Here is a 7,952-nt window from a genome sequence, read left to right as displayed (position 1 = left end):
ACTATCATTTTTTTTCAGTTTTCCCCTAATTTTGCTGGGAATTTTAGTTTAATTGCAAAAGTAATTGTGGTTGTTCTTGCTCGTGTAGGAACAACTTTAGATGGAGTTTTGGGCTAAAACATTGATATATGTAAACTGCAATTTGTATCGTTGTTTATCTAATTAGTTATGTTGTTTTATGTACTGTTTTATAGGAATCAACTCTCATCTTTTCTAGGCTTTATGTAGAGATTTTGGGATACTTTTAATGTTTTGGTTGGTAACGTTAAGTGGATTTTATAAATTGGACAGTCAGGATGCTTAGGGAGGAATTATGGCTGCTTCAAGAGCCTGGATCATATGTTGGAGAAGTGGTGAAGGTTATGGGTAAATCGAAGGTTTTAGTGAAGGTGAGTTGGTTTTCTCTTCCCTCCACTTTTTCTCATCACAGGAAAATGCAGCCCCAATTTATGGTGTTTTTGAGTAATGCTTGGAATATAATTTAGTATGATATTCCATTGGGAAAGCAACTTATACATTTGGCTCCCTGTATTATGTCATTATTGCTGGTGGTTTTTGTTGATGACGAAGAATTATACTTAATTCATGATCTTAATTATGCTTAGATGTTCAGAATTATGGAGGGAGGGTGGAGTAAGGGGAGTTTGTCCTGAATGTGATCTTACTCATGTCAAGGATATACATGTTCAGAATTACTCATGTTTCAATACATTAGTCCTTTGAACAGGAAAGTTTCACCAAGTGATCTTTCCAATACCCATCAATATTTTACCAACAGTTTGAAGGGAAACAAGCAACGGTCCATGATCATCCAATTATGGTTTCAAGAGTGAGTTTGCACAGTAAAAACCAATATGAAGCACCTAGATTGAAGCACTTAACTAATACTATCCAATTCCACACCTACAGACTTACAACTACATTACCAGTACACCAAAGCTGTATTTGCTTTTCTCCTGTACTGATGATTACAGTATCTACCAGATTTGAGCCACTAAAAAAGTGTTTCTAATCATGCAACTACTACATTTATCATACAATAAAATTCCACCTGCCCAGGTACCACCAATGCACAACTGAAAGGATCACCAACACTGGTGCTGTACAGGTCCAAGTGGATGACTGGAAAATGAAAACCAACATATGCTTTCTAAAATAATTGGGAAATTTTTTGAGTAATCCTTATACAAATTTGTATATATCTGATGGTCTCCCCCCAAGTGGGGAAAATGATGACAGGCCTAGTTAATCTATTCATTCAGACACAACATGTTTTCATCAAAATGGCTCATGTGGCTGTTTTTATCAGGATGGCTACCATCTCACTGAAAACTACTAGCTGTAGCTCCCTCAACCATAAATATTATGGTCTCATGAACCTTAAATCTCAAGGAGGTCAAGAATGTAAACAGCCTCAGGATTCACAATAGTGTAATAGTTTGGAGGAAATACCTTGTTGACTATTATGGACACACCGCCCGGCAACGCACTGCAACGCAGTTATAGGCAGCAGCACGCACAGCGGGCCGCCCAGTAGTGCGCACCGCCCGGCAGTGCCGCACAGCAGCCTAGCAGCGCACCGCACGCACCGCCTGGCAGCGCACAGCACGCACCGCCCGGCAGCGTGCAGCACGCACCGCCCGGCAGCACGCAGCACGCACCGCCCGACAGCAGCACTAGGCAGCAGCATGCACCGCACGGCAGCAGCACGCACCGCACGACAGTAGCATGCACTGCACGACAGTAGCATGCACCTCAAGGCAGCAGCACTGTGAGACGCGCGCATCGCCCGGCAGCAGCAGTAGGGCGGGGCCCACATGATAGCTCATTAGGGTGGGCCCACACTTATCTTACCACATCAGCTCTGCCCGCCAACTTGTCGCTAGCTACACCATTCCTCATCCCTTATCCTTATCTTTATCTTATCTTATCTTAAGTAAGAGTTGTGTTAGCATTAGGAGTAGGTAATTAGGAGTTTGAGTTCAAGTTGGAGTTTGAGTTTAATTAGGAATTTCCTTCTATAATCTCCTATTTAAGGAGCCACGAATTGAAATAAAGGCATTCAGTTTTCTAGTCAAGAAGAGTGAGGAGAGTTCGGGTGGTCTCTTGGACAATTCACCCATTCAGTTTCCGCAATAGGGTCTGCACGCAAGGGAAAGCAGGGCTTTCTCCCCGTGGACTGACCCATGATGAGATCCTATGCTCGGGCCCATAACATTCTGGTATCAGAGCCTACCGTCATGGGGGAACAGGAGCCGCTGTCTTCCAGGGTCCACTAGCTAGAGCATAGGCTTGCCGAAACTAGCCTGGAGGTTCGTGAGGTCAAGGATGATGTCCGGGAGCTGCGACGCCTGCTGGAAGCGTTCCTCTCCAACAAAGAAAGAAGCTTTGAGGGAACCTTCACCACCAACAACCGCCGTCCCGACGGGGCGGAGTAGCGTCGTTACACCCCCCATTAAGCACTTGTCCAGGGCTGAAATGGCAGAACGCAGGGCGAGGGGGCAGTGTTTTAATTGCGACGAACTCTACTCAATAGGACACAAGTGCAAGAGACTTTTCTGCCTCTTGGTGAAACAAGATGAAGATGAGGATGAACCCCCTCCATGGGAACCTGATCCAGGAGGGCAAAGCCATCCAGGATTCCTTTGAGAGTGTTTTCGACACCCAATTCGAGCTTGAGGACAAGCTCGTAGTCCAGGAGGGGTGTGATGTTATGGACACACCGCCCGGCAGCGCACTGCGGCGCAGTCATAGGTAGCAGCACGCACAGCGGGCCGCCCAACAGCGCGCACCACCCAGCAGTGCTGCATAGCAGCCTGGCAGCGCACCGCACGCACCGCCAGGCAGCGCGCAACACGCACCGCCCGGCAACGCGCAGCACACACCGCCCAACAGCAGCACTAGGTAGCAGCACACACCGCACGACAGCAGCATGCACCTCACGACAGCAGCACTGCAAGACGCGCGCACCGCCCAACAGCAATAGTAGGGTGGGGCCCACATGACAGCTCATCAGGGTGGACCCACACTTATCTTACCACATCAGCTCTGCCTGCCAACTCGCCGCCAGCTACACCATTCCTCATTCCTTATCCTTATCTTTATCTTATCTTATCTTAAGTAAGAGTTGTGTTACCATTAGGAGTAGGTAATTAGGAGTTTGAGTTCAAGTTGGAGTTTGAGTTAAATTAGGAATTTCCTTCTGTAATCTCCTATTTAAGGAGCCACGAATTGAAATAAAGGCATTCAGTTTTCGAGTCAAGAAGAGTAAGGAGAGTTCGGGTTGAAGGGATGGGATATCCATCACATGGACGCCCAAGTCTTGTGGAATGGACTGGGTGAATTTCAAAAATTTCTCCCATCTTTGCAGGGAATCGAGTTTCCTATTTAGAAAAACATATTTTTCAAGGATCAATCTTGAACCATGAACCAAACCAGACCTGAACCAAAAGGAGTAGGAGGGAGGATGTACCTGATACGGAGAATTAGTATCTCCCAATGGAGGTGTTCACGCCCAAGGAAGGATCCAAAGACTGCTCCCACTGAAGATGGCGCAGTGCAGGATGGAGCAGAATCAACAATGTTTTTCAAAAGAACTTGACCCTTCGCAAGAATCAACTGGATGGCTTGTGAGTACAGCTCCAATCAATCTTTTCCCAAAAGATTGGTATCAAGATCAGATCTTGATTTCTCTCAAGAACTGGAGATCGAACTGAAGGTAATGGCGGCGGCAGGAAGGAGGCGGCAAGAGAGATTTTGCAGAGGTTGCAGAAATCTCTCTTCTGTGATTTTAGGTCTGAAGACAAGAGTCTTAGGTTGCATCTCTAAAGGCTGCCGCCCCCTCCTCCTTTTATAGATTTAAAGGGATCAGCTCCTAATCCTATTAGGAGCTGCTGATCCAAATTATATTTGGATTAGAAGTCCCTTTAAGTGATAAGGGAGAACCCTTATCTTATCTACAGATCAGATCAGCCATCTCCTAATCTAATTAGGAGGTTTCCAGATCTAAATATTATTTAGATCTTGGACTCTCTAAGTGGATAGGGTCTAGGCCCAATCCTATCAGCTGATCCATCTCAGAATTCGCCCCCTTTAATTGACTGATCAAATCAGCCCAGTTCGAAATGGGCTTATGGCCCATTTAAGGTAATGTACTCACTTAGCCTTCCAAACTGCTGTCCAGTTGGGCTTCCTTATATGGCATGGGACCCAAACATTGATCTACACATCAGCCACATGGGTTTAGCCCAGCCTTTGTCACAAGGCCTGGCTGAATACACTGTTATGGACAGTGCACCCCCTAAAACCCATCTTATGGGCTCTATGGGCACAACACTTACCCTAAGTGGTCCCAGGCCAAGTCACCTTGTAACACCCAGGGATTGTGGGCAGATGCAAGATTAGCTCATCAAGTATTATCCTCAATGGTCTTACACTTCACCTCTCAGCCCATAATGATCAAACACTGCCCGACAAGGGAGGACCTCTCCCTCGACTGCAAGGAACAGTGTTGCACTCTCTGCTTACATGGATCCCGGGAATTAAAACCTTTTGCAAATCTTTTCGAAACCATAACATATATATATATATATATATCTTTATATAAATATATTTTGCAAAACAAAATCTCAACAATTGAAATCGGCTGCCGGCAGTCTTGGTTTCCATCAGAGAGAGTGCATCCCCGATCATTACCTTTGTCTGACAAAGGGGCTGATCTTGTCACTATGATCACCCACTCAGATGAATTCTTGGACTGTCCCAACATACCCAGGTTTTAACCCTCGCTAAGGATCTCACTGATTGGTACATCAAAGACAGCCCGATCCGACACCTAGTGTAGTATCATAATCGAGTCTATGGGTTAGGTGTAACTTTCCAGTTTTGCCCATCTGTCTCCAAGGTCTAGGGCATTACTGGAAATCTGGTCCGGTTCAAAGGTTCTATTAATCCTACACTGCATGTGCTTCGGGTCTCACCCTGGTAACTGAGACAAGCCACCCCAACAGTTGGCAGCACACCAGTGTCAGCCTTGGCAGGATAAATCTCCCCAGACTTACCCAATGGTTGTGAACATTCTAAACTAACACAAGTCTCATTAAGTGTCCAGTTTAAGGGTATTAGACAGAAACACACCATCGGAACTTGAATCAAATGTCTACTTTATTCATTTACAATATATTCATAATGTACATATTTGTGATTGAAGCTAAGGGCATACAATTATCTAACACGGGTGGTCTCTTGGACAAATCACCCAAAAGGAGAGTTCGGTGGTCTCTTGGACAAATCACCCATTCAGTTTCCGCAATAGGGTCTGCACGCAAGGGAAGGCGCAAGGGAAAGTAGGGCTTTCTCCCCGTGGACTAACCTGTGACGAGATCCTACGCTCAGGCCCATAACATTGACACAATGAGCCTTTTCACAAGGTGTCATTTGTTTAATTATTCTAGTAAGGCTTAACATTTTCTTTAATCAGCAACAAGATCAGAAGGCTTCTTTATTAATGAAAATAAAAGTACAAGAGTACTAAACTCTATTCCTTATATGGAAACCCAACTTTCCAAGATGCTAGCAAGTCAGCCACTATGTGTGTGGGAGCCCACTGTAGATGAAATAAATGAAGATAATGGCACCAAATATGGTAGGCAATGGGGCAATGGATCAGCAACTGTTGAACAGATTCAGGGGCTGATCTGCACAGGTTGTCCGTGTAGATTATTATTATTCCCTTCTCTAAAAAAATCTGGCAAAATAAGACAAAAATTAAACTAGGTCAATCTGTAACAAATGTGCAGGGGAGGAACTTAATAAACCCTTTCATGTGTAGATTATTATTATTCCTATTTCCCTCACACACTCACCTGCTGCTACTTTTAAAGTAGCTCCACTACATTTATCTTCACTCTTCCCATCTACATTTATCTACTATAGTGAGTATTTTGTTGATTTTATGTGATTGTATGCCTAAGCAAAAACGGCTTTCAAGGCACTTTTGGAGTCAACAAATGTTGAATTTGACTGGGCTTAGGAGCAGGTAAGCTGAACTGCATGAAGGTTATTCTCAACCTTTGTGGATTCTACATTAGTGCTTGATATTGATATTTGTAAGGAAAATCCCAGGCCATGAGGGTAATAATCAGTGACAAGAGATATGGTGCTCTGAAAACACTTGGAGAACGGAAGCAAGCATTTAATGAGGTAAACCATTGTAGTGAGTATTTTGTTGATTTTATGTGATTGTATGCCTAAGCACTTAGGTGAATTTGCTCCATCAGGTTAGTAGTAAGACCTGTTCTTTTATGTTTCAGTACCTTGGCTAGAGGAAAAAACAGGAGTTTGAAGAGAGACATATGAGACAGAAAAAGGCATGCAAAGAGTTCACAAAAATGCTTGAAGTGAGTTGGATGTTGGATATTGCTCCTAGCAAATGTTTCTTTTTAAATTTATGTTCTTGAACCAGTTGTTGTTTGCTTGGATTATGTTGCAGGAGTCCAAAGAGCTGACATCATCCACAAGATGGAGGTTCTTGTCTTGCTTTACAATATATTTAAGCCTAATTTTCCCTTTGTAGCTCATTAATTCATTTTTCTAGTCCAGATGCCATAATGCTAATGTTCACTGTTATTTAGATGTTCTTATTGATTTTCTAGACTGTCCTAGCACTGTCCAGATGTTCTTATTGATTTTTCTAGTTCAAAGCACTGTCCTGGCAAATGCTAATGTTCACTGGGGCTTGGGTTCAGAGTTTGGAGGAGGTGATGTGGGTAGTACAATAGAGCTTGAAGGTCTCCCACCCCCACCTGTTGGAGTTACAGCTTTGGCTGCAAAGCAAAAGGGATTGGACAATTACAAGCAGGGGCAGTTTCTTGATGCCATTAAGTGGCTATCTTGGACAGTAGCTCTTCTATAGAAGGCTGGGGACAGTGCTGCCACCATGGAGGTTTTGTCGTGCAGAGCCTCATGCTACAAAGAAGTTGGGGAGTACAAGAAAGCAGTCGTCGATTAACTATCAACATGTAAGAACTATCTCTATTTGGGGTATAATTCTTAGATTGCCAATCTTGAGGTTCCTTGGATGGCCAATCTAATTAACTATCAAGTTAATTAGATGAAATCAGACAATCTTGAAGTTCCTTGCTCTCTAACTGATGGATTTCCTTGAAACTTTTAAACAACTTAATTTCATCTATCTACTATTTCCACTAGTGAACAAAGTGGTTGTATGGCCATGACATTGCTTTAAGAAATGATAGCAAAAATGTTTTTGCTGAGGTGGGGAAATCATACTGACTACATTTTTGTTTTACAGGTGCTAGAACATGATAGCGAAAATGTTTCTGTTCTAATACAACATGCACTCCTGTATGAGAATCTTGTACATGGCTAACGGCTTAGATCGACTCCTGATGATGATTCCCTAGGCAAAGTTGACTCCTATCATATGACTCTAATCATCTGAGACAATGAAATTCAGCAAGAGGCATCCTACACAGTAATAATTAGGTTCCTATTAATAACTGCCCAGTGGATGGAATTGCATTATTGTCTTGAGTTTCAGATGCCAGTGTAACAGAGTAAACAATTGTTAGACAGTTTTGTATGCCCTTAGCTTCAATCCGATTTGATGTACTTTTGTTATTTAGTGGAAATAAATAAAGTGCATGTTTGATTCATGTTGTTTGGTACAATTCAGTGTAAGACCTTAAAATTGGACACTTATAGAGACTCGTGTTAGTTTTAAATGTTCACAACCATTGGATAAGTCTTGGGAAATTTATACTGCCAAGGCTGATACTGGTGTGCCACCAAGTGATGGGAAGGCCTGTCTCGGCCACAAGGGTAAGACCCAAGGCACATGTAGTATGGGATTACTCGAATCCTTGAACCGGACCAGATTTCCAGTATTGCCCTAGACCTTGGAGATAGATGAGCAAAAACTGGAAAGTTAC

The 7,952-nt window shown here is 43.3% G+C and overlaps 1 long non-coding RNA gene across 1 annotated transcript; it reads left to right on the top strand.

The window, feature by feature from the left end:
• The first annotated feature begins 2,988 nt into the window (after positions 1 to 2,988).
• Positions 2,989 to 7,655, top strand: LOC148800728 (uncharacterized). Its single transcript, XR_016086001.1, has 5 exons — positions 2,989 to 6,201; positions 6,312 to 6,398; positions 6,491 to 6,525; positions 6,747 to 7,019; positions 7,313 to 7,655. It is a non-coding gene; the product is annotated as an uncharacterized LOC148800728 (long non-coding RNA).
• Positions 7,656 to 7,952: the final 297 nt, after the last annotated feature.

This window comes from Nelumbo nucifera, chromosome 4 (assembly GCF_055504915.1).
Source record: "Nelumbo nucifera cultivar China Antique chromosome 4, China Antique-T2T, whole genome shotgun sequence".
NCBI classification, from domain to species: Eukaryota; Viridiplantae; Streptophyta; class Magnoliopsida; order Proteales; family Nelumbonaceae; genus Nelumbo; species Nelumbo nucifera.
This window is presented reverse-complemented; position numbering and strand designations above follow the sequence as displayed.